This window comes from Odocoileus virginianus, chromosome 2, assembly GCF_023699985.2.
Source record: "Odocoileus virginianus isolate 20LAN1187 ecotype Illinois chromosome 2, Ovbor_1.2, whole genome shotgun sequence".
Lineage (NCBI taxonomy): Eukaryota > Metazoa > Chordata > Mammalia > Artiodactyla > Cervidae > Odocoileus > Odocoileus virginianus.
In genome coordinates, this window is record NC_069675.1 from 85,886,305 (window position 1) to 85,906,059 (window position 19,755).

At 43.7% G+C, this 19,755-nt stretch overlaps 1 pseudogene; it reads left to right on the forward strand.

Annotated features, from left to right (window-relative positions):
* Window positions 1-6,054: 6,054 nt before the first annotated feature.
* Window positions 6,055-10,460, forward strand: LOC139030204 (ATM interactor pseudogene; annotated as a pseudogene).
* The last annotated feature ends 9,295 nt before the right edge of the window (window positions 10,461-19,755 follow it).

Below are 19,755 nucleotides of genomic sequence, written 5' to 3' on the forward strand. Positions count from 1 at the left end.
TAGAAGAGGTGGAGGACTGTATGAACCCAGAGCCCAGGTCATGCTAGACTTGCTTGCAGGAACCCTCTGAGTAGAGTGTGATCATTCAGGTTGATGAGGATGAATTGCATTCAAAATTCTCCTGGAAGACAAGCTGTTATCCTGCTCCACTCCCCCATTCCCGTAGTTCCTAGTGACATCGTGCTTATAGTTGCACTTTGTTTTCTGGAATATGATGTTAGATCATTCTGCATACAAGGCCGTCAAATGACCTGAGCCATCTTCTCATTACATGGCGTTTCCTCCCACAAACCGCTTTGGGAAACCCTTTTATTCCCGCAGCGTATCTCCTCTCTCTCTCTCTTTCATTTTAATCTGGTAACAACATTAATTAGGCTTGTGAAGTACGTCCGTTTTCTGTACAGATGAATGCTTCTTTTGTTCTTTCTGTCTTCCAGACACAAGTTTATGAGTCTCCCCAGGCCTAGTTTATTAAATAAAATGCCTTGTCCCTTTTTTTTTCTATTTTAGAGAAAGATGCCTCATGGTAGAGTTTATATTTTAGCTGGGAATAGAGTCTTGGCAAAATTGGAATTCTTGGATCATTTTCTGAATTATTATTTTATCTTTTTTTTTTTAAATTGATCTTTAGATAAGAGGAGAGACCAGTAAGAATCATCTTTACTATCTCTAAGATTAAAAGTGCTCTGGGGCATCACATATAATGAAGCCCACAGAGAAATTTCTCTATTAAGCATTCTTACTAATTAGTACTCTTAATTAGTAGCATAATTAAAAGAATAGATGCATCTATTTTTGATAAATTATAGAACATCCACTTTAATATCACTGCAATTTCCAGCACATGTGTACTAGCTAAAACAACACAGGTAGATTGAAATGTGCTGTGAAAAACAAGTGGAAGGAAAGATTTAGTATTTCTAAACCCATGGTTGTGCAAATACATGCACACATTGTGGTCAGAGAGGGGAAATGTGTGTCTCCCACGCCTTGTCAGGTGACATTTTATCCAAGCCAAAAAGCAGGGTTGAATACAGAATGAATGTGGGTTAAATACAGATGGCCAGCTAAATTTGAATTTTAGATAAACAACAAATAAATTATATATATAAATATTTCCCAAATATGACATGGGACATACTTATGCTGAAAATTCTTTATTTGCCGTTTATCTGAAATTCAAATTTAACTGGGCATCCTGTTTGTTTATTTGCTAAATCTAGCAACCCTAAAAATGAGTCAGTTGATATCAAAAAAGTAAAATATGTGTCAGTGTCCCTCAAAACAAAATATGCCTTTATGACAGTCTGGAATCATTCTCATAATTTGATAATATAACCTAGGTCTCAGAAGTTTTCAAAAGGCTTTCAGAGATATTAGCAACCAATAAGATAAACTTAACTGATTCTATTCTACTGCTGAAGAAATAGATATTCAGAATGGTTAAAGGCTGGCCTGAAGCCAAACTAGTCCTACGAGATGTATGCTAGGTCACCTTAGTCGTGTCCAACTCTTTGCAGCTTCATGGACTGTAGCCCTCCAGGCTCCCCTGTCCTTGGGGATTCTCCAGGCTAGAATACTGGAGTGGGTTGCCCTACTCTCCTCCAGGGGATCTTCCCGACCCAGGGATGGAACCCACGGCTCTCATGTCTCCTTCATTGGCCTGTGGGTTCTTTACCACTAACGCCACCTGAGAAGTCCAGTCCTAAGAGATGGAACCACAACTAGTATCGAGGTCTTGAGATTCCTAATCTGTATTTCCTTGTTGACTTAAAAATAATTAATTGGATTATAAATAATCTAAACAATGTAGTCATATTAATCATAATCCACCTGCCCTGGACAGTAATTATATTTTTTGGCAATAGCCACTCTGATTTGAATTGAAAATGACCAAGGGAGCATCTGAATCCAACCGTGCCCCGGAAGCAACGTGAACTATCTCGCAGAAGCTCTGCATTAAAATATGCACAGCATGGCTTGTGGCTGACATTTCCCCACCATTTCTAGAGAAATCTGTAACTTTTATATATATTATGTACTTCCATTTTCCATACAAGTGGCAATGTACTTTGATGTCAAGTAACTACGTGGTTGTTAAGAATAATTCAGAGGCGCTATTGGTTTTCCAGCCCAGAAAGGATGAAAAGTCGTTTCGTGACACTTCCACTCACGGATCTGAAGAGTAACTGATCAGGGTCTCATATCTGACTGCGTTTGCTGGGCTGGCACTCAGAGAGACAGACTTCTCATTTAAAATTCAGCCCTTCTGTGAGACACTGAGTGAGGATCTTGGAACCAGACAAAATTGACCGGAATTTGTGAAAAGGTAATCAACCATTCCTCGCTGAGGAAAACCAGTGAATATATGTACATACTGCTTCGAGAATCTGTTCTTTTTGTTACAGAACAGATGTCTGGGAGGTTTTTGGCAGGCCCCACTCTGTCAAACAGTCCAGTTTTGACAGTTCCTTGCTTGAGGCATGGCTGAAATGCAAAGTATTTCTGATCAGAATATCATATTCATCTGGATGTTAATTACTGTGTCTGCCTTGGTATAAATAATTAATTATGCAAAACCCACACAGCTGCTGCTGGACAGAGTTAAGTAACTTGCTGTCAGTCTTACAGTTCTGGAAAGGAAAGGAGGATTTAGAAAAACATGCTCTGTCACTGTAGGGAGGGGGTGCTTGTCATGATCCTCCTGCGGCCAGATGGAAATCATTGCAACTGAGCGTGAGGTGCACGCGTGCGCGTGTGTGTGAGTGTGTGTGTTTCAGATAAATAAATAGCATCTCCTAATTGATATTAGTTGGTCCTGAAAGCAATTCCCTTTTCTACTTGTGTAGTACCTTTCTAGGACCCCAAATACCATGCCAGAGAATCATTACAGATCTGACTTCTAAATCCTTCTCAGCTTGTCATCATATCCATCAACTGTTCAAGTGTTCTCCTGGAGCAGGACATTCAGGTTACACTGTTAGGTGAACTTTTCTTTTGCTTTCTTTTTTAATCTCTGGAAAAGCACAGACAGCACCAGCTCATTTCATTCATGTTGGAGACTTGTTTCAAGTTTCACCAATCTCGTCAGTGATGACTGTGTGAATATCTAGAGTGCTGAGAAATCATGATGCATCCATTTAAGACGTTTTCTGTCTCCATTATTTGACTCAAGTGCAAATGACTTGTTTATGTTTAAATACAACTAGATGTTGCATTGATATAGGCTAAGTGCTAGTTCCATGTAACTTTTTTTCTGTGTGTGTGGCAAAACAACACTGTATGTAGAAACAGTGAGAAAAAGAGGGGATTAAAAAACACCTCTAAAACCAAGGCTTTCATAGACTTATCAGATGGGTTTTTTTGTGTCCTGTAAATATTGATATTACTTTAATGAAGCAAACTTCCAGAACTTACAAAGAATGTTCACACAGAAAAGGCGCAAACTCCCCCTTTGAGAAGCAGCTGTCGTAGAGTGGATACTGGCGGTGAGCAGTGGCTGTGGGCACCGGGCTCCACCACATCCCAGCTGGGTAACTTAGGACAAGTCACAGGAGTCTTAGGGAAATTCCTTTTCTGCTCTAACCTGGGATCAGTGGTAGAATCACATGAGATCACTGGTATGAAAGCACTTTGCAAACTGGGATGGTATTTAAAAATACAGAGTATCATTTCACATCCAACAATTAGTTATTGGGCGAGTCATGCTAATGAAACATCCACCTGTTATACTTCTTCCTTTTAAATTTACCTCCTCATTTATTCACCCAGCAAGGTTTTGTTATCTCCTAATCATGTACCAGGTACTCCTGTGATCAAGAAGACAGGAGTAGCCCCTACCTTTTGTGGAGATCATAGTTCAGTGAGGAGAATAAACACAGAAGAAAATATATGAATAAAACAATTGCAAATAAAGTTGAGTGCCAAGAAGAAAATAGAATGAGGCAGAGGGATGGAGAGCGGTTGAGTGAGCAATTTAAGATGGGGCGGTCAGGGAAAGGCTCTGAGAAGAAGATTTGATCCTTAAGCAGATGCCCAAATGAAAAGACGGACCTAGCCAGGTGAATTAATGCCAGAGAAGCTAATGCCGAGCTAGTGCCAAGGTCCACAAGTGGAGACACGCTTTGTATGTTGACAGTGGGAGGGTGCTGGAGGGCCCGCGGCTGCTCTCTGAGGGAGGGTGATAGGATGTGAAACCTACCATCTCTCTCTCTTTACTAGATCACAGAACAAAACCTCTGCACACAACACCGGCTCTGTGATTTTCATTCACAGAAGACACACCATGTGGCTGTAAAGACTTCGATTTTCTTGACAGAGCAATGAGATTGTTCTTGCTTGGAGAACATTGGGATCGTGCATAAAAGAGTGGAAAAAAATTCCATCCCACATGTCTTTAGGGAACTGCAAGTCTGAAATATCTGTACTGATTTAGTTTTCCTTCCTGTTGACTTCTGACCTAACGATTTACAAAGTCTTGCTACGCCTTATAGAACAACCCATGAAAGATATAGGGGAGGGAAGGAAAATTAGTGCTTCCTTTAAGTCTTCACATGGGACACCTTAAGTGTGAGATCCAACTAAGTGTGTGTGCTGATAGACCAGTTTTTGCTGACATGGATATTAAGAGTTTTATTTTAAAAAAATGTCTGCTAGGATGAGGAGCCAGCACACCTCAAAATTCTGGAGTCCATTTGGCTGAAAAAAGTTAGTGGTGTATCTCCCTACACATGCATCCCCCTTTGCATGGAATTACTTATGTAATTGTTCTTTGCTGTTGTGAGGCGAGCAGAAGTAACTCCATGGCAGGCAGCTTAGATTAGGAGTAGGCCTTCCTACTTCTGTGTGGTAAGATGATCAGGCCATCTGGATACAACCAATCAGCTTAACACTGACCGCTGTTTGCCAATTAGGAACGGGGCGGAAACCCCCGGGAAAGTCCCGCGCGTGCGAAAGTTTTGAGTGTGTTTGACCAATGAAATTGCTTTGCAAACGTGTAACCAATCCGGTTAAACCAACTACCCACACCATGTGCTCACCCTATAAATTTGTGTAACAGTTTGGGCTCGGGGCTCTCTGACCCCGCACCACTGCGTTGGATGCCGCAGGAGCGGCACTCGAGTCAGCAATAAACTTCCCTTTTTGCAAGTTGCATTGTCTTGGAGGCCTTCTCTCTTCCCGCTCGGGGATTCAGACATCGGGCATAACATTTGGGGGCCCGTCCGGGATCCCTTGACCCGGGGAAGAGAACACTTCCAGGACAGAGGGGAAGGATAGATAATAGCACCAGTGGCTCAGGCAGGACAGGAAAAGTCCAGTGTAAATCCGAGGCCCTGCTGTGAAGCAGGAAGGTATCTGGCACAGGAGAAGGCTTCCTATAGAGGGTTGGGAATGGACTGGACGTTCCAGCCGGGGCAAGACCGAGGCCAGCGAGCGCGCTGGAAGGCAGCCGGCTCTGCAGGAAGAAGAGTTCCTCTAATGATCCCAAGTCTGGTGAGCAGTGGATGCCACTCGGTAAGGTGAACCTAGTACCAGGAGGCAAGAAAACTCAGGGGGCCTGAAAACCCAGTGCTGTGTTGTCGGCCGACGTTTGTCTGTCCGTGTGTTTGTCTTCGGCTCTCTGTGTTTGTGTGTGTGCCGGCATTGTCTCTGGTCTCGTTCTCTTCCGGTGCATCGTTCTCTTCTCTCTCTTCTGACTTCTCAGTAACTTCCTCTCTATTATGGCTCCGGATCCCTGGGGCCATCCGGATCAGGTCCCCTATGTCATGGTTTGGCAGGATCTAGTGGAAGATCCGCCTAAGTGGTTAAAACCTTTCGTTCACAAATCTCCTAGCTCTTCTAATTCACAGGTCCTGGTGATGAAGACCCCCCAGGAGAAAACCAAAAAGAAAGAGGACCCCAAACTAGTCTTTCAGGAATCATCTGATCCAAACCTGACAGATCTAGAAACAAAGATGAGGCCTCCACCATATGTGCCCCCCTTGCAATTCCCTCCGAGGAGGGAAGCTCCCACGGGTGAACCGAGAGGATTAAGAGGGCCAACGGGGGAGAGCCATGGCGGCCTCTGAGGCGGCGGATCCCGCGGCTCTCGCCTCGGGCGCCCCGGCCGTCCCGGCAGCCGCGAGGGGAGCCGCCGCCGCCTCGGGCCCGTGGGTGCCCCCTGGGAGGCTGAGAGGCAGCCGGCCGCGACCGCCGGCGGCGAGGCAGCAGCCCGCGGGTTCGACGCCGCCGGCCCGGGAGCTCATCCAGCCGTCGGTGAGCGAGCTGTCCCGGGCCGTGCGGACCAACATCCTGTGCACAGTGCGCGGCTGCGGCAAGATCCTGCCCAACAGCCCCGCGCTCAACATGCACCTGGTCAAGAGCCACCGCCCGCAGGATGGCATAGTAAATCCAACAATAAGAAAAGATTTGAAAACTGTACCGAAATTCTACTGTTGTCCAATTGAAGGATGCCCTAGAGGCCCTGACAGACCATTTTCTCAATTTTCTCTCATAAAACAGCACTTTATGAAAATGCATACTGAAAAGAAGCATAAATGTAGTAAGTGCAGCAATTCGTATGGCACTGAGTGGGACTTGAAAAGACATGCAGAGGATTGTGGCAAGACCTTCCAGTGCACGTGTGGCTGTCCCTATGCCAGCAGGACTGCGTTACAGTCCCACATCTACCGAACTGGCCGTGAGATCCCTGCAGAACACAGGGATCCACCTAGTAAGAAAAGGAAAATGGAAAACTGCTTGCACAGTCAGAAGCTGTCCAGGAAGACCGCTGAATCACTGAGCAACCAACCAATTCCACGACCAGATGCTCCAGAACTAGAAACTTCAGAAATAAAGCTGGTGGCTTCCTTTGAAGACTCTTGTAGCTCTAATGCCAAACAGCAGACTCTTCCAGCACCTCCAAGGTACCCTCAGAAGTTGCTTTTACCAAAGCCCAAAGTAGCTTTGGTTAAACTCCCCGTCATGCAGTTTTCTCCTGTGCCCGTCTTCGTGCCTGCAGCCGACTCCTCGGCCCAGCCTGTGGTGTTGGGTGTCGACCAGCAGGGCTCTGCCCCCGGGGCCGTGCACTTACTGCCCTTGTCCATTGGAACCCTGATCCTCGGCCTGGATTCGGAGGCCTGCTCTCTCAAGGAGAGCCTCCCTCTTTCAAAAGTTGTCAATCCTGTTGCTGTTGAGCCGATTAGCACAGGTATTCAAGTGAACTTGGGTAAAAATCCATTTAGCCCATTACAAGAACTTGGGAACACTTGTCAAAAGAACAGCATTTCTTCCATCAATGTACAGACAGACCTGTCCTACACCACACCACAGTTCATGCCGTCTGCACAGTGGGCCAGCCCTGACTCCTCTGTGTCGTCCTGTTCGCAAACTGATTTGACATTTGGTTCCCAGGTTTCCCTTCCCATTAGTGTTCAAACTCAGACTTTTTTGCCCAGTTCTAAGGTAACCTCATCCATCGCTGCTCAGACTGATGCATCTATAGATGCCAGTTTCCAGCCAGGTGGGATCTCCCGAGAAACTCAGACCAGCGGAATGCAAAGTCCAGCAGAGGACCGAGTACAGATGGACCAAGCTGTAATGTGTGGAGACATTTTTGAGAGTGTCCATTCATCATACGGTGTGTCTACAGACAACATTATAAGCAGTGGCTTAGTAGCAGAGACTGTAACTCATGACTTGTTACCTCAGAACCACCCTAAAACTTTAACTCAAGATATTGAGAAATCCACCCCAATTATAAACTTCAGTGCACCAAATAGTATGCTTTCGTCACAGAACATGACAGATAATCAGACCCAAACCATGGATTTATTAAGTGATCTAGAAAATATCTTGTCAAGTAACCTACCTGGTCAGACACTGGACAATCGTAGTCTTTTGTCTGACACAAATACTGGACCTGACACCCAGCTCCCATCTGGCCCAACCCAGAATCCTGCAATTGATTTTGATATCGAAGAGTTCTTTTCAGCCTCAAATATACAGACACAAACCGAGGAGAGTGAGCTTAGCACCATGACCACTGAGCCAGTCTTGGAGTCGCTGGACATAGAAACCCAAACTGACTTCTTCCTTGCAGACCCTTCTGCCCAGGCCTACAGTTGTAGGGGGAATTCTAGCTTCTTAGGCCTTGAGATGTTTGACACGCAGACACAGACAGACCTGAACTTCTTTTTAGACAGTAGCCCCCGTCTGCCACTGGGAAGTATCCTAAAACACTCTAGCTTTTCCATGAGTACTGATTCATCTGACACAGAGACCCAGACTGACGGAATCTCCACTGCTAAAAACCTGCCTGCCCTGGAAAGCAAAGTTCAGTTGAACACTGCCGAAACACAGACCATGAATTCTGGCTTCGAAACTTTGGGGAGCTTATTCTTCACCAGCAATGAAACTCAGACAGCAATGGATGACTTTCTTCTGGTCGATCTGGCCTGGAACACGATGGAATCTCAGTTCAGCTCTGTTGAAACCCAGACGTGTGCAGAACTACACCCAGTCTCCAACTTCTGAAAGCGGAGTCCACATGGGGGATGGATTCACAGTTCCCTTCTGGATTTAGAAGATGAAGAACAGGGACAACAGTATTAACTCTACTGAATGTAGTCAATGATACAGTTACTTCGATTCTTTGAGGTTCTTTGCCTTTTTGTACTTGTAAACTAAATTTGTGTAAAAATTTATGAGTGTATTATAAAGTATAAGATGTTGATCTGAACATGATTGTTTTTGTGTTGCCGACATTTGCCCTTTCAGTGTAGTCTTCCCTTCTTTAAAAAAAAAAATGTATCTCACACCTTTAAAACCCATCTTGCCATTTAGCTGAAGCCAAGCTCACCAGGACTTAGGGTACAAACTTCATATCTTCAAAACATTTTCGTCAAAGCATGACTGACTTAAATTGCACCGAAAATACTCTTGCCAGTGCTTGTTAGGAAATTCCTGTTCCCTGATGACGTGTAAAGAAGTCTGACGCTGCACCGTCAGATTTAAACACCAACAGCTTCACCTGCTTTGACATCTCACTCTTCCCTGATTTGAAGACACAAAGGAAAACTGCTGTTGTTTTTAGCTCCTGAGACAATTTGCATATAGTCAATGCCATCCCTCTACGTGAACTGTTACTGGTATGAACATAAGTGTATAGTACTTTGCTCACAAGACATGTTGCTGTACAATTATTGCTTAAAGTAGTAGCGGCAAGCACCTAGTGTAAATAGTGATCCTTTCAGTCTAAGTGACAGTAAGTCACCCCAACTCTGGAAAGGCTGGGCTGTGGAATCACGCCTGTTAGCTCCTCCTGGACTGTGTCCCACAGGCCATTCCTCTTGCACCCTGCCGGAGGCCACGGTGGTGCTCCAGAGCTGCTGCTCAAGGCGCACCCACCCTCTGAGTGTTGTCTCTAAATGTTAAAAAACAAACACAGTGATGTAAGGAGAAAAAGATATTCCCTGTTACACTTCCATACTTTTCATAAGCTTGCTAGGGCAAGAGTGCAATCAGCAACTATAGTAAAGTGAATCTTCTTTTCATCCACCTTTCATTTTTTTCCTTGAATGAGGAAACACATTGGTCTAGCAAGAACAGTGTTTGTGCCTTGAAGATAGCAATTCTAGAATAGATCTGTCTAAAATACGGCATTCTGCATTATGTTGCTTTGTTTGTTTAGAGAGGGTAATACTGAACAGTCTTCAAAGAAATGAGGTGAAGATCCAGTACTTCAAGAACATAATATGTTTTGAGATGGCTGAGCAGTCAGATACACTTGTAGGGTTTTTTGTATTTATAAGATCCTGAGTTCTTGATTGTTGGCCAGTTTTCAGGCAGGTAAAAATCAATGCAGTCTGTACATTTTTCTAAGTTTACCCAAAAAAATGCTCTATTCCTCATGTGGCACATGCTTTATGCTGCTGAAGACTAAACCCTCAAAATACAACCTAAGGAGGGAACTAATAATAATTCGTTAAGAGAAAATCACTGGTGTTGCTACTAATTCCTGTCCCATTGGTGGTAATGGATAAATAACATGTCCTGGGCAGATGAACTCAACCTGGTAGATAAAAGTTTGCTTGGGTCACAGCTGCCTATGAATATGGGTTTCAAAACAAACATAAAGCCTTAACTTAGTATTTCATTATGTTTTAGAATCATCACTGCCTTAACGTTTCAAACATCTATTTCAGTTCTCCTATAGGAGAAGTGCATGTTTGTTTTGGCTTTTTGTAAATATATATGCAGTGATCTATGGCTTTAAAAAATTTTTTTTTGTGTTTCTGTGACAATGTTTGTTAATCCAGCCAACTGAATTATTTACATAAAATTGAGCATGTAATAGTTCATGTACCAGTAAGAACTGTCTCCCACCCCGAACCTTAGTTCCCTGAATTGTTCTAAGATTTGTAAAAGCTGAACACTCAGTGATTAAAGAGAAGTGAGAATTCTAAAAAAAAAAAAAAAAAAAAAAAGAGGGCCAACGGGAACCGACCATGGGGGGGGGGCGGGGGCAGCACTGGGGACCCGGGAGAGAACTAGGGGAGATGGGGTGGGCAAGACCCTGGGGACCCAGAGTTACCCTCATCCACTGTTCAGGCGCTCCCCGTCCGAGTGGGACCAGCTAACCCGGACGGAGAGCGAACCTATCAGTATTGGCCCTTTTCCATGAGTGACCTGTACCCAAAACCCTCCTTTCTCAGAGAAGCCCCAAGGCCTCATTGACCTCTTAGATTCCATTTTGTTCACTCACAACCCCACCTGGGAACCAGAGGGAGCTAGCCCAGATTCTTTTTGCGGGGATAAAGGCCGGAACAGAATTGAGGGAACCTTGAGACCCCCGGATGGGAGAAAAAGAAACCAAAGAGGCAGGCCCTAAAGAAAGATCAGTGCGCCTACTGCAGAGAACAGGGGCACTGGAAAAACGAGTGCCCTAAGAGGGACCTGAGGAGAGGTACGACCCAGAGAGAGAGAATCTGCCCTGGAACTCGAGTTCTATATGCATGGGAAGACAGTGACTAGGGGAGTCAAGACTCGGCACCCCTCCCGAGTCCTGGGTAACCATACAGGTGGAGGGGAAACCCGTTGGCTTCATGGTAGATACTGGTGCCCAACACTCTGTTTTAAATCAAAAACTGGGACCAATGTCTAAGAAAACCAGCTTGGTATAAGGAGCCACGGGGACAAAAAGATATTGTTGGACCACAGAACAAAAAGTAGATCTGGGGACCCACCAGGTGTCCCATTTGTTTTTGGTGATACCAGAATGCCCAGCCCCTCTACTTGGAAGAGACTTGTTGACTAAAGTTAATGCTCAGATTCATTTTGACCCTGGGGGAATGTCAGTCATGGATGGACTTGGACAGCCGATACATGTCTTATCCCTAGCCTTAAGAGATGAGTACAGACTTTTTGCGCCTAAGCCCTCAGAGACCATAGCACCAGATGTACAACCGTGGGTCCATAAATACCTGTTGGCCTGGGCAGAAACGGCAGGGATGGGACTGGCCAAACAGAGACAAAGATGGATGGTACCGAGATCAAAACAACAACCTGATATTGCCTGCCACCCTGGGTCATCACCTGTGTGAACACCTGCACACAACTACACACTTGGGAGAAAGAAAGACCCTAACACTTCTCCAGATGGCCTGCCTGAGGTTCCCTCGACAAAATGCAACTGTACGAGAGATAATTCAGGCTTGCAAAGCATGCCAGCTGATGAGGACAGGGAAAAAGCAGCACACAGGAACAAGGTACCGAGGGGAAAAGCCAGGGCAACACTGGGGGATAGATTTCACTGAGGTAAGGCCAGGCAAGTACGGGTATCGCTATCTGTTGGTTCTGGTAGACACCTTCTCAGGGTGGGTGGAGGCCTTCCCCACTAAGGGAGAGACAACAATAGTAGTTGCTAAAAATATCTTAGAGGAGATAGTGCCTAGGTACGGGCTGCCAGTGACTATGGGCTCTGATAACGGACCTGCCTTTGTGAGCCAGATTGTACAAGGGCTGGCCCAAGTTCTGGGGACGAAATGGAAGTTACATTGTGAATATAATCCCCAGAGCTCAGGACAGGTTGAGAGAATGAATCGGACCCTAAAAGAAACTTTGACAAAGTTGGCAATAGAGACTGGCGGGGACTGGATGAGCCTCCTTCCCTTTGCACTCTTTCGGGCGTGCAACACCCCTATAACACACGGCAAAAATTGAATTGTGCCAGAGGTTGGGGGTTGGTGGACTTGTTCACATACTAGGCTAACCCTATGTTTAAATGTGAAGGTTTTTAACCACAGTGTCAAGAATTCTGTATCTTGGTTGCTGTAATGCCAAAAATCTTATACCACTCTGAAGAGGTTATATACTCACATTGGGACCGGGAAATGCTAAAACAAAAGAGAGAGCCAATCAGTGCGATCACCATAGCAACCTTGTTCAGTCTTGGGCTGGCAGGAGCAGGGACAGGAATAGCTTCACTATCTCTGCAAGGCCAAGGGCTTTCCTCCCTACGAGCCGCTGTAGATGAAGATATAACTCGCATAGAAGAATCAATCAGTCACTTGGAGAAGTCTTTGACTTCCTTGTCTGAGGTGGTCTTACAGAATAGGAGAGGATTAGACTTGATTTTTCTCCAACAGGCTGGGGTCTGCGCGGCTCTGGGAAAGGAATGTTGTTTCTGTGCAGACCATACAAGAGTGGCAAGAGAATCTATGGCAAAAGTGAGAGAGGGACTGGTGCAATGAAACAGAGAACGGGAAGCCCAGCAGAGATGGTTTGAGTCTTGGTTTCAACGCTCCCCCTGGCTGACTAACTTAATTTCCACCCTCCTGGGTCCACTTACAGTGCTATTCACATTTGGAAAAAATGCCTCAACACCATTCAGATTGGTGTTGAGACGACAATATCAGCCAGTGGCCCAAGATGAAAAGAGGAAGATTCCTCTACTTGAACAACAGACAGGGGGGAATGTGAGGCGAGCAGAAGTAACGCAGCTTAGATTAAGAGTAGGCCTTCCTACTTCTGGGTGGTAAGATGATCAGGCCATCTGGATACAACCAATCAGCTTAACACTGACCGCTGTTTGCCAATTAGGAACGGGGTGGAAACCCCCGGGAAAGTCCCCCACGCGTGAAAGTTTTGAGTGTGTTTGACCAATGAAATTGCTTTGCAAACTTGTAACCAATCCGCTTAAACCAACTACCGCATGTGCTCACCCTATAAATTTGTGTAACAGTTTGGGCTCGGGGCTCTCTGACCCCGCACCACTGCGTTGGATGCGGCAGGAGCCCTGACTTGAGTCAGCAATAAACTTCCCTTTTTGCGAGTTGCATGGTCTTGGAGGTCTTTCTTCCCGCTCGGGGATTCAGACATCGGGCATAACAGCTGTCTTGTGTGTTGATGATGATGCTGTATTCTTGCCCAGCTGTTTGGGCTGAAGGTAAATAGCGGGGTTGGGGGCTAGAGATTTGAGAGAAACTTGGTTCCCCTTTCATTCTAAAGGTTAATGTGCCTTAACACTGGCTCAATATTGTAAATACATCAATACCAGTGGCACCTAGTAGAGATAATTACTCAGCCAAGGATTGCAGATTGTTAGAGAGAGTACAGTTTACTGTAAAAGAATGCAACCTAGAACTAGAAGATCTCATATCATGGATCTTTTTTTTTCTGTTTTTCTTTTTTTTTTTTCTGTATCTTTTTTCTTCTGTATCTTTTGTTTTCTGTTTTAACAGTAAGAACATGACACATGTATTTGAATTAATAGTAAATAGTACAAAATTTCCTGTAGTGATAAGCAACAATTCTCTACTCCATCACTCCCAACTCCATCACCTCCTTAAAAATGTTCACCACATTTCGTTTTAGTTACCTTTACATGTAAATATGCTCAGACTATTAAAACATGTGGCAAATAAATATAATACTTTATTTTTTTTCATCCTTATGAGGTAAACAATACTACCTATCTATGGTACAAATGATCATTTGCTACTGTGCTTATCAAATTTGAGAATACATTTAATGTGAAGCGTGTGGTAGACCTTAGTTATTATTACACTAGTTTGGAGAGGAAATTTGGTATACATTTACTATAATTTCCACTGGATTTGCTTAATTACATTTTCTTTACATAGCATGTCATTGATACAGGGCATTGACAGGTTTTGCATTACAAAGCACAAATTAATATCAGTACCTCTGAAAAAAAATTTGAGGGCAGAATGTGTACACTATGAGAACAAAGCAATCTTTATCTGGGTGTGAAGTGCTAAAGTTGCTACGCTCCTAATTGTGGAGAAATTGTAAATTCATCTCATAGGAGCTATCTCCTGACAACCAAAGAAGCTGGGCATATATTCACTTGGTGTCTTAAACTGAACAAAACCCTCAATTGTTTCTAACCAGTCATCTTTGAGTTGTGATCTGAGGAAATACAAAAGTATAAGGACCAAGAAGTTATTAGTTGGCCAAAACAAGGGACAAACCAAATAAGTTATGGTTAAACTGGACTAGCTATTAGAACCCACACTTCAAATGAAGAAAACCTGTAACAGAAATAATGGACAAGAAGGAAGATATGGCTTAGCATCAGATATGCGAAAAACTTCTATGAGTTTTAGATGATGACATAAAAGTAAATATGTTTGAACACGCAGTGTGGTTTCCAAATAAATCAGTATGGCATGAGGTTGAATTACTGTAAGTATAATGTGGGGAGCAAGGTATACAGGGGCTACTGGGTGATCAGAAGGTAAGTTCCCCGTAGAGAATGCCTCTCTGTGTCTGTCAGTTACATTTCCAGAATGGCCAGCATGGGGAAAGAGTTAAAGCCATTCCATACAAGAAATGAATGAAAACATTTAGCTTCTTGGAGTTTCAGGAGCAAAATCTGAAAGCAGCACACGTCAGAGAATGGTTCATGGCTTTCTCAGATCATCCGGGTGGGAATAAAAAAGTTGAATTCGATGACTTTACTCTCTTTTCCGTTGATAATTAGGGCCCATGGCTCACAACAATGTATCAACGTTAATTTCCTTGAAGACTTTGTCCAAATCGCTATGCAGTACCTGGAAAATAGCATGAAAACCGTGTTTGGAGATACGAGCTTGCATCCAGGTCTTACCACTTAACCTGTTTTGTCATTGTATGATGTGTCCTCTCTCAACCTCACTCTCCTCATCTGGAAAAATAAGGTTAGTGTTCCTTACACGGAAGGTTTTTGTGAGAATTAAATCACCTAAAGCTTGTGTAATGGAGATGACATTTCTGTAAAATTACCTTCCATTTAAAGCTTAGCTATGAAGCTGGCGTGGGTAAGGAGGAGAACACGTCAAAGATTAGCAATACTGGGCACTAGTTGAAAGTAATGAAAACAGGTTGTATTGTCTATTGCAATAGGAGCGTCCAGTGTAAGCCAAGCTCATCTTCAGTCCATGTGGAGGTGACTGTGTGTTTTAAAGGATGCTGAAGGTACAGGGAGCAGGAGTAGGTAAAAACTGAGCAAAGTTGGGGAGATGGATATAAACAAAAAGCAGGAAGGAGTGCTGAGCCATGAAGTCTTTTATGAAATCTTAGGAACTTGAAGAAGATGTTCTTAAACCCTTTTCACCAACCCCACTCCCAGGAGCTGATGATCAGTATCGAATCATCCATACTCTCTGCCACCTTGCCCCCTTCTCATGGGTCACATAGCTGGGATGGATTTCAGATGAGCTCTCAACATGATGGTGACACAATTATGAGAAGCTTTTACTGGGCCTTTTCATCTGAAGCACCTTCGTCTGTGCAGGCATCTGTAATGAAGTACCGTAGAGGTACCGTGTTTTCACATCAAAAGTTGGTTGCTCACAGTTCTGAAGGTTGGAAGTCAGGCTTGGAGTGCCAACATGGTTGGGTTCTTATGAGGACTTTCTGGTGGGCTGCAGACAAGCTCCTTCTGGCTGTGTCCTCACGGGGTAGCAAGAGAGTGAGGGGTCTCTATTACAAAGAAGGGCTCCAATCCCACTCCTGGGGGCTCCATCCTCAGGACCTCCTCAAGTCCCCACCTCCTAACACCATCACCATCAGTGTTGGGTTTCAACACATGAATTTTGGAAGGACACACATACTTAGTCCATAGCAGAGAGAACATACAAAGGAAAGAAACACAGGAAGAAAGAACGGAGGTAAAGAGAAAGAGGAGACTGAACCTGTGGACTTGTAGTTCTTCTCCACCCCGCCTGATGGCTCAGCTGCCAACTCTTCTCTGTGCTTTGCTACCTTCACTTATCCTGGTTTTTACACAAACAGAAAGAGCCTAATTCAGGTCAGCATTAGTGAATATGGACTTCGTGTCATATACTGGATATACGTTTAAATTAAACCTGAAACTGAATTTTGAGAAAAATAAATAGTCCCCAGTGCTCAGATGTTTACTGAAAAAGGATAGGCTTTGAAATTCTGTTCATCTGGAGTTGATTTTCTTTTCTTCTACTCTTTTTTTTTTTTTTTTTTTTTGGTGACACATTTCATGGAGCAAACTTTCTGAGACTCAATTTCCTAATTTAAAAGAAAATCTCCACTTGATTAAGCACAGAAACCCCAGTAAAAATACCACTTCCAAACACAGTGGGAGACCAGCTCAGACTCTGTGCCCACTTGCCCTGTCTCAGATGGAGGTAGGCGGGCATTCTTCTAGAACTTGGGAGAGAGACCAAGGTGGGTGAGGTGCTGAGAGTCAGTCCTTGAGAAAAAAAAAAGCAGATGACCTCCTCTGGGCAGAGGGGAGGTGAAGGGTTTACCCCAGTGTGCTTCCCCCCTGCTCCTGGGTCAGGCAGACAAAGGTAGCTTCTGTCCTGGATGCATCAGCCACACAGAGTGCTGAGGGCCACCTCCGGCTGGGCTGGTCCTGCCTCACTCCAAGGCTGCCATCCGTGTCTTCCCCTTGCAGGCGTTTTAGTCTGATCTCAGTTTCCTTGTCTGCGAAATCGAGATAAAGTCCACTGGCAGAAATGAAGCTGAGGGACTGTCTTACAGGACCGAGGCCTCAGCTGGGATGCTGGCTCAGCAGGGAGGGGCCAGCTCTTCCCATGTGTTCTCTCTTCCTCCAGGAAGCTAGTCGAGGCTGGAGTATGAAATGGTCCCAGCAGCGAGAACCAGGAGGCTCTAACCTGCAACTCCTCTCGAGCATCTGCGTAAGTGTCATTGGCCATTGTTCCATTGACCAAAGCCATCTCAGGGTCAGCGCCAGGCAGCGATCACCGCACGTGTGTGTACAGGGAAGCGATTATACTGCAAGAATTTTAGCAAAGGGATAAGGACAGCTGCCTAATCAGGTTATTTGAGGATTATAGAAATTAACATTCAGGAGGCATGTAAAGCAAAGCCTGGAACGCTGTAAAGACTAAGTAAGGGTTTACCGCTGTTATTAACTCCTGGGGTCCCTCTCAGTGATAAGGTCTGTGACACCAATGATTTTATCCAGGAATCTCATACTTGATATTTTGCCCCTACCACAAACCTGTGGAGTTACTTCAGACATACAAAGAGTTTCTTTTGGTTCTAGTTTCTTTTCAGTTTGTAAGTATTTTTTTAGTGACACAAGTAATAAATAAATACATGGTTATTATGAATACTAATATTATTATGAAAAAGGGAATATAGAATAAAAAGTATAGTACCTATTCAGTTCAGTTCAATTCAGTTGCTCAGTCGTGTCTGACTCTGCGACCCCATGAACTGCAGCACGCCAGGCCTCCTTGTCCATCACCAACTCCTGGGGTTTACTCAAACTCATGTCCATTGAGTCAGTGATGCCATCCAACCATCTCATCCTCTGTCGTCCCCTTCTCCTCCTGCCTTCAATCTTTCCCAGCATCAGGGTCTTTCCAATGAGTCAGTTCTTTGCATTAGGTGGCCAAAGTATTGGAGTTTCAGCTTCAGCATCAGTCCTTCCAATGAATATTCAGGACTGATTTCCTTTAGGATTGACTGGTTGGATTTCCTTGCAGTCCAAGGGACTCTCAAGAGTCTCCTCCAACACCACAGTTCAAAAGCATCAATTCTTTGGTGCTCAGCTTTCTTTCTTTTTTTTTTTTTTTCATTTATTTTTATTAGTTGGAAGCTAATTACTTTACAATATTGTAGTGGTTTTTGTCATACATTGACATGAATCAGCCATGGATTTACATGTATTCCCCATCCCGATCCCCCCTCCCACCTCCCTCTCTACCAGATCCCTCTGGGTCTTCCCAGTGCACCAGGCCCAAGCACTTGTCTCATGCATCCAACCTGGGCTGGTGATCTGTTTCACCATAGATAATATACATGTTTCGATGCTATTCTCTCGAAACATCCCACCCTCGCCTTCTCCCACAGGGTCCAAAATTCTGTTCTGTACATCTGTGTCTTTTTCTGTTTTGCATATAAGGTTATCATTACCATCTTTCTAAATTCCATATATATGTGTTAGTATTCTGTAATGTTCTTTATCTTTCTGGCTTACTTCACTCTGTATAATGGGCTCCAGTTTCATCCATCTCATTAGAACTGATTCAAATGAATTCTTTTTAATGGCTGAGTAATATTCCATGGTGTATATGTACCACAGCTTCCTCATCCATTCGTCTGCTGATGGGCATCTAGGTTGCTTCCATGTCCTGGCTATTATAAACAGTGCTGCTATGAACATTGGGGTGCACGTGTCTCTTTCAGATCTGGTTTCCTCAGTGTGTATGCCCAGAAGTGGGATTGCTGGGTCATATGGCAATTCTATTTCCAGTTTTTTAAGAAATCTCCACACTGTTCTCCATAGCGGCTGTACTAGTTTGCATTCCCATCAACAATGTAAGAGGGTTCCCTTTTCTCTACACCCTCTCCAGCATTTATTGCTTATAGACTTTTGGATAGCAGCCTTCCTGACTGGCGTGTAATGGTACCTCATTGTGGTTTTGATTTGCATTTCTCTGATAATGAGTGATGTGGAACATCTTTTCATGTGTTTGTTAGCCATCTGTATGTTTTCTTTGGAGAAATGTCTGCTTAGTTCTTTGGCCCATTTTTTGATTGGGTCATTTATTTTTCTGGAATTGGGTGCTCAGCTTTCTTTATAGTCCAGCTCTAACATCCATACATGACTACTGGAAAAACCATAGCTTTGAAATACTTATATTCATCCCCTATCTTCAATCTCAATTGCCAACCTGATTAAAAATGTATTATTTAACCTTCCTTAAATATATATATGCCTGTGTGGTGTAATGAAATATATATACAAAATCTGCCTCATAAGTGAAAAATACATGTGGAGATATAGATACAGATTTCACATCTGTGAAATCTATGTATGTTTCTAATCACAAAATTTATAAATTGCATCAGATCATTTACTTATATAAAAGGGCCATACTCTGTGTAGTATACTATGAATTCTTTTTTCAGTGATATATACTGGAGAACTTTCAATCATATGGATAAACTCTATCATTTATTTTTTAAACCCCAAAATATTTCATAGTACAGCAATACCTCATCTTATTTAAATATCCCATTGTAAGATGCATTCAGGTTATTTCTATGTTTTCATCCTTGTAGGCAGTGCTACTCTTCACCTCACCTATATTATGCACATGTATATAGATATGTTTATACCTGATGACTTGCTGGGTTGAAGCTATGCATGTCTTACATTTTGAGAGATTCTGCCAAGTGTTATTTCTCAAAGCCTGTGTCAAGTGTTCATCAGTGGACTTAGATATCATGTGGAAGGCTTGGGGTACATAATTTTTA